This window comes from Alosa pseudoharengus, unplaced genomic scaffold, assembly GCF_046254945.1.
Source record: "Alosa pseudoharengus isolate Yale_2024_CS ecotype anadromous, Long Island Sound unplaced genomic scaffold, YU_APseudo_1.1 YU_APseudo_1.1_scf_45, whole genome shotgun sequence".
NCBI classification, from domain to species: domain Eukaryota; kingdom Metazoa; phylum Chordata; class Actinopteri; order Clupeiformes; family Clupeidae; genus Alosa; species Alosa pseudoharengus.
In genome coordinates, this window is record NW_027468804.1 from 1 (window position 1) to 7,817 (window position 7,817).

General features: G+C 39.8%; 1 long non-coding RNA gene across 1 annotated transcript; it reads right to left on the bottom strand.

The window, feature by feature from the left end:
* Positions 1–3,813: 3,813 nt before the first annotated feature.
* Positions 3,814–7,591, bottom strand: LOC143103476 (uncharacterized). The gene is made up of 3 exons (XR_012982831.1): positions 7,368–7,591; positions 5,380–5,501; positions 3,814–4,809 (listed from the first exon to the last, which is right to left on the bottom strand). It is a non-coding gene; the product is annotated as an uncharacterized LOC143103476 (long non-coding RNA).
* Positions 7,592–7,817: the final 226 nt, after the last annotated feature.

A 7,817-nucleotide genomic window follows, 5' to 3' on the forward strand; every position in this document is an offset into this window, starting at 1 on the left:
CCATAAAGGCCTCAGCTTAGTTTTGGCGTCTTCAGGAGACATGGAAGAGCGGTCATGATCAGATTCATCGTCAGATTCGTCCATGAGCTCTGCTGGCATTGGGTGTGTTATAAATGTGCTCTCGACAGGCTGTTTCGGAAATCCAAACCGACAGTGCTTATTTCCTTTCTTACATGACTTGGAGTGCCTTTTGCTGTGGGTTTGCACCTCTGTCACTATTTTGAAAAGCTCAGGGTCTGTATTTGGGTCAGGCAGCTGACATGTTATGTACTTGTCCACAAATTCACACACTTTCTCATCTGGGTCCTCCTCAAATACAGGTGCGTTCTTACACCAAACCAACATATGTATATGAGGCGAACCTCTAGCTTGATACTCCACTCGAAAAAAGTAGTCAATGACCTCACCGATGGGCTGTGCTGGTGACAAAAGTAGGTGTCTGAGAAGTGCATCAACACGCTTGTCAAACATGCGCATGGTGGTGACAGGGTTACTACGTAAAATCTCACATTTTGATGCCCAGTCGAGCTCAGAAAAGTCAACCTGCTCTCCTTGCTGTGCCTTTATTGTTTGTATGACCTCTGGCCATCTCATTTCAGCAGCACTAAATGTACAGAAGAATGTTGGGGTACCCAGCTGGCGAAGCATTGCAAAGAGGTCTCTAAGGGTTTTTTCCCAGTAGGCAGGTGTTCCTCTCAAAGGTTGCATGAATCGAGTGGCATCTCTGTTGCGTACCAGTTTTTCCACTTCACGTTTGTCTTGGAGCATTCTTGCAGTGATTTTGCGTCCATCTCTGGTCATAGGTTTTCCTTTACGCAGTTGAATAGACATAGAAGACTTTGCCAAATGCATTTCTGTGATAAATTGTGAGAAAAAAATGTAATTGGAGTCGAGAGCAAATCGATTGTCAACACAAAATAGACGTGCATTGAAATATCTGCTTGGCGATAATTTCATTGGTCTTTGTGTTTCATCCAAAGTGTTCATTCCAGTGGGGAACTGCACAGGGAAAGCCATTGCCTCTAGTTTAGGAACTCTGAAAAAACTCACTGGTCTGTTTCCTTCAGCTGGTGCCACAGTGAATATACCTTCACCAAATGTTATCATTTCCTGTGCAATATCAGCTGGCTGTAAGCATGAATCTATAGAGCATCCACCATTTTGCTGACTTGTGTCCTGCTCAGTGTCAAGTGAATCTTGGTTATCATGTAACTCATGGGTTTCATTATTAAGCTGATTGCCTTCACTATTTATTTCTGAATGTCCTGGGTCAGTAATGTCACACTCATCCACTGCATCAGTTTCCATTAGATCGACCTCCCCTGCAGCACTGACATCATTTTCATCTGTCAAGCTACTCATTCCATCCTCAAAAGCTTGTGTTTCATTAGTTATGGTTATGTCCTTGTACTCTGAATGCATATCTTTCAGTTTTGATAAGGCACGTAATACTTTGGTCATGTCTACAGTTTGGAACTGGTAATGCCCTGTATAATTCATTCTTCTTTTCAACTTCACTTTCAAAAGCTGCGACTGGCTGCTAGGTCTAGGCAAAGCATTGACTGTTGATTCAATGTCTGAAGGTACGCAAACAATTCCACCATGTATTAATTTCTGCTGGCCTTTAGGAAGACTGATTATTTTTGCAAATGGTATGTACCGTGCTATGATGTGCCTTTCAAGTATATTAAGATTACTGAGCTCTGGAGGAATTGGTGATAGCTCTAACATGTTGTTTACAGCAATGGCCGGCATTTTCCCCATCTTCAAGTTTTCATGACAGCTGTAACAAATCCACTCTGTCTTTTCATCTGGTGCACAAGATGATTCAAGTGCACTGCACTGCTCACTGCATGTATGTACATATTTGCCTGTTAAGCATCGGTCAACCATGGCTCGATTCTTTTTATAACATTCATGATTGCACTCTTTTACCTGGTTATAAAACAAAGCTCTGTGACACACTGTGCAGACAAAAGTAGGGCCTTTCTGTACATCCATTCGAAAAGATGTGATGGCATCATGCAAAATGGTGCTTTCTGTTGGTGTTAACTGTTGTTCAACCTCATGCTCTGATTGATGTCTAGACAGGCGTGTAAGATTGCGGTATTTACGTTGTATATGTACAGCACAACGCATTTTGTGAATCATTCTCTGGAAACTGTTATTTAGGCCCACACCTGCATTCTTCTTTTTTTGTAGAGAACGATAATGCCTGAATAAAGGGTCATTTCTGTATCTGTCAGTGAAGGTTTCTTTTTTTTTCTGCCTGTATGTTGGGTCATTTGCATAGTGATGTTTCATGGTCAACTTCTTTCTTGAACTATAGGTCGGATCATTTGTATAGTGATGTTTCATGGTCAACTTCTGTCTTGAACGATAGGATGGATCATTTGCATAGTGATGTTTTATGGTCAACTTCTTTTTTGAACGATAGGTCGGATCATTTGCATAGTGATGTTTCATGGTCAACTTCTTTCTTGAACGATAGGTTGGATCATTTGCATAATGTTTCTGCATGTAAGCCTGTTTCCTCAATCTGAAACTCTCATGCATGTAACAGTCTCTGAGGTACGCTTTTTTATTGTGTTGATTGCAGTTTGCATATCTCTGTCTTTCATATTGCAGTTTATTCATCCTATTCTGTTCATAATATTTTCGTTGTCTGATTCTGTTGTTCTCACTGAAGGAGATATCCTTTTGTGCTTTGGCAGCTTTTCTGCGCCTACGATCCTTATTACGTTTAGCAAGTGAATTCACAGAAATGGCTGGAACGTGGAACTCTGCAGTCTGGGCAGGTGGCACATTGTCAGTGTGGCTTCCTTGTTCATTATTACGCTCAGATGTAAACAACACTGGCATTAACTCATAAACCCATTCATCATGTGATTCATAGATGGTCCAGAATGTAAGCAGATGATCAATCATGTCACTCAAGTTGTCAAATGTCAACATCACAGCAGTTCCATTGTTTGCTGGAAATCCATGAGGTGTTCTTGAGTGTGAATCAAAAAGTCCATACTTCTCATCTCTAAACAAAGCTATTGTTGAGCTACCTACAGTTAGCAGTGCAAAAATTACATCATTTGACAAACAATGCAGTCTTTCAGAGAGCTGTAGGAAGTTCACACCATCAGGTCCATCTTGCCTCAGATAACCATACCTTGACAGGCACTTCTCAATATGAAACATCTGTCCATAGATCTCAACACTATCAGGTAATTCATCAAAAGCCAAGTGGTCGGGTGCTTCATTGCCTCCCGTGCTCAACCTTACCAGTGCTTCACTGTACATCAAGTTACCTTTTTGCAAAACATAGTCAAGATCATCAGTGTTGAGCTCAGTTCGGTAGTGAAGTGTAGCAAGAAATACCAGGGAATTGCAGGTGCACTGCTTACTACGGTTGTTCCCATACCTTACATCACTTTGGCTATGAGTTGCTTGAATACATGTGATGGCTCTCTGCTCCATGTGGGAAACACTAGTTACCTCATTTACCTGTTCTCTCTCATTTAAGTCACTCTGGTCTAATGAAGACTGATGTGGTTCAACTTCAGAGAGGTCCAACTTACGCCAACGTCTCTTTTGAGCTTCTGAACGACGGCCTTTCCTTGGCATCTTTCAAAATGCTACAATCTTTGCTTAATATAGTGTACTGGTCAAGTTAAGTCTAATATTGGTTGTACAAATTATTGCTTATCTGATTATACAATAGCAATTACTGTTCGACTCACAGGTTACTTAATGAACTTAATCGGAGTATATAAAAACAGTTAGATGAGATTAAATGTTAATAAACCCAATATCCAAACACTATTTATTTCAGTGGTTTATTACAACTAGTGGGCCCAAAAATGAAATGTTGCAAAGCAAAGAACAAAAACTAAATGATTAGAATATGCTTGACACCCAATAAATAACAAGCTGGCTGTCAAAAGTACAAAATGACAATTTTCACCTTCACACAATATTATTGATTAAATTCTGAAATTATCCTCAATTTTATGTTAATGCGTATTTTGTTTATCAGTGGCAATTCTGAATATGGCACTGGAACTGCTAGGTAGAGGTAACACTTGATGACACTAATGAGGAATGAGAGGAAGCCCTTGAGATGATCAGTGTTATGCAGAACTAGGATGGAATCTCAAAGTCCTCACACAGCTCAGGTTCAGTCTTGCAGCACAGCCCAGGTCTAAAAGTAGGTATATAATAGCAAAGACAACTTTGACAGGTATTATTGAAATATATAACGTTTCACAGGTATGTATAGTTCACAGTAATAGTTGTATGTAATGTATGTGAATAGTTCACAGGTAGTTATCAGTATGGTTTGGAGTCTTTATATAGTGCCTTCACAAAGTGGTCAATTCTTGTAGGAAAGTCAAAGTAGTATTCAGCAAAGGATTCAGTTTCAAAATGGTTCAGAATATGATTCAAAGGGGGTTTCAGTCTCAAAAGGGTTCAGAATTCAAAGGCGTTTTCAGTCTCAAAAGGGTTCAGAATTCAAAGGCGTTTTCAGTCTCAAAAGGCGTTTTCAGTCTCAAAATGGTTCAGAATTCAAAGGCGTTTTCAGTCTCAAAAGGGTTCAGAATTCAAAGGTTTCAATATCAAAATGGGTCAAAGTATAGTATGTGCAGTCAGATATGTTCTCAGGAAGTGTTTGGTTCTTGTCGTAGATATGTTTGCAGGTAGGCGTTAGTGGGTTCTGTTGTATATGAGTGCAGTGCAGTGTGTGCAGACGATGACAGGCACAGTGTCACACGTGACACGCAGACACCACTCTGACAGGGCTGGTCTGGAACTAGCCTAAAAGGTAAACAAAGAAGAAAAAAATACATGTTACACACTTCCAAAAATAAGCTGCAACACAAACGGCAACATTGTTGCTTTCTCGGTTCTGTTAATTTCAGCAACAGGCCAGTTTTAGTGATGTAGGATGAATTAAGTGAAGTGAGCAAAGAAAACTGATACAAAATTCAACACAGCTGTATATTATGCAGATCAGGAGCAGATTTTGTAGGCAGCTGAACAGGACCCAGGACTTATGTGATGGTTGATTGTTATGCTTATGTGATATGATGGTTACTTTTAATAAAAATAAAAAGTTTGGACACATTTGTAGTTATCAATGCCGGTATGGTAGGCACTTAAGAATATGGCGGATTGGGCATCCTGACATCAAGACAAGCAACCTGCAAGTCAACTAGTTTAACTAGCTTGCTATTTCTGTCAGTTACAATGCCTCCATAGGTTACAGTAGGTCTACACCAAATCGGTGAAGTACCTATTTGTCTTCACCTTCAAGAAAAACACAATTTACATGTTTGTGTAAGCAAAACAAAGTGTAAGCAATAAAAAATAATTAAAATGACATACCTGAAAAGTCTGCAGCACAAGCAAGGAAGACAGGATCGGAGTCTTGAGATGGGATGATTTCTTTGGCAAAGACGACAAGAGAAGGTGGAGATGGAGAAAGTCTTTAAAAAGACTATTGCTTGCTGTTGTGAATAAAGAAACTTGTGTGAAATTGTGACCACTGGTATAACATTACAATGCAACAAGTATGTTAATTTAACAAAATGCAGCACTACTTCTCATATGTTAACAAAAATACTCGACACAAGCATTAGGGGCACACTTAGAAATAAGTTTGTTTGCTGTAACATCAGAAAATAATTGGACTAGTAGGTTGATAGGCTAGATATTTCTATAAGATTTTTAGATATGCGCCACCATGAAGTTAGAAAATATGTGATAGCATTGGATTCAGGGTAGATTTTTGTGTTTTTATCATCCTATTGTCCATATGCCTATGGAGGTTTATATTACAGGCATGTTGGCAACATCTAGCCTAGGCCTACGTTATGTCAAGGCATACCGTCAAACGCCTCGTTGGCCAGTTGTTTCTCTATGGAGACGCCTTCATTTCGGCCTCGGCTTCACGTTGTGGCCGGCGCTGGCGTTTTTAATGCAATCAGAGAATGTCTAATAAGGGGAGAACTGCCACTCTCGGAAAACTTCCGGTTTCTAAACTGTTCTGAACTGGTTGCAGTTCCTTCTGTGGTTCCACATGAGGGCGCTCGTCCACGAGTGCAGAATGCATGGAGGTCTATGGAGCTGTACCCCTCAAAATCCACTTTTCTCGGGATATAATTTTTTTCCAAGTAATTTGAATATTGTTTTCGAAAGGGGAGGCAAAGAAAATACACTTGGTTGAGTATTATATTTTTTAACGTCACTTAATTGTTCTAAAAAGCCTTTCAAACGTGTCAATGACGTCATTCATTAGCACAATGCTAGCGTGTTATGGGCAACAACGACCCAACCTGTAAGAAATCAAAAGGACATAAGTACTCGTTCATTCAACTTTTGACCTATAACCCATGCTGAAGTTATACAAACTACAATCAAATCTGAGATTTGTCAACGACAATCAGGGTAAAGAGGCAAATTTAGCCGTCTAGCTCCATTGACTCCCATTCATTCTGCACTCATGGCGATCGCCCCCAGTGGAACTCTGGTGGAACTGCAACCAAAATTCGGTACAGTGGGACTTAATACGGAGTGGCAAGGCTCTCCGTAGACGGGCTCTGATGCAATGCTCAAAGTTTAAATTTGTTTAACTTTGACCCCGTTGGTGCTGACCTTTCAGTGTTGCTGCAATGTTTTAACGTAACTATCGACAGTTTCCAAATGTCAGACTTCGAGTCAACTATACTACTACCTGACCAGTGGTCGGACATAATTCATAGACGTTATTTTTAACACATACGTCGAATAAAAGTGATAAGTAAATAATAGCTTGACGGTTAACGTTAGTCATGTTAGCTGCCAAACGTCATTCCAAGATGAGGTTATCATGTTAACACCTAAGTTAACGTTCGCGAGGAATGTAGAGCAATGTAGGCTATTAGCTGCTACTAAATTAATATTAAGTGACACATACACGAAAGAGGACGGAAACAAGGGACTGGTGGTAACTGGAGGCGCTCCGATAACGTTAATTAGTGCTAGCACTAGCACTACCCACGTTAGAAGCCAAACTTTACCTCAGGTAGAACTAGCAGCTTCTAGCTTGCAATGTGGCTAACGTTACGTTTCGACTATTTCCAAATGGCAGACTTTGAATCAGCTAACGTTATGGTATACCCTACCAATTGTCGGAAACAATTCGTAAACATTGTTTTTAGACAACATATACGTCGAATAAAAGTGATATGATTAGAGCAATTAACGTGGTCGTTAACGCTAGCTCGAAACTTAACGTTAACGTTAGCTACCAGGCTCATTAGATAGCTACTACAAAGAACGCTGTCAACGTTACCAAATACCTCTAGTGTTACCGTTAAGCGAATAAAACTTACTTTGGTGGTAATGTGAAAAGTCACGGTAACTTCAGGGCGAAGTTTTTGAAGGCTTCAATCTTGACCGAGGCAACGAGACCGCTCAGCTGCAGCAAGAAGAGTGAAGTGACGGAGTTCTAGAGGATGGATTCCGAGTCAAATTAAAGCTGCGCGAGACTGAGCGACGACCAGGTCAAGTCAGGTCACTTTATGTATAGCACATTTCACACTTAACAGAGTTGATCCAAAGTGCTTTAAAATAAACAAAATAGTAAAAACTAATTAACAACAACAATAATATCAATAATAATGGGATTAAAATAAAGTAAAATAAAACAATTATCAGCAATCATAATCATGGTAGTTTAAATCGAAAAGTTCAAATTCAAAGTTCAAATAAATATGATCAGGGAATATTAAAGGCTAAGGGAAAAAGTGTAATCACACTTCTTAGTTCCAGTGAGTAATCTA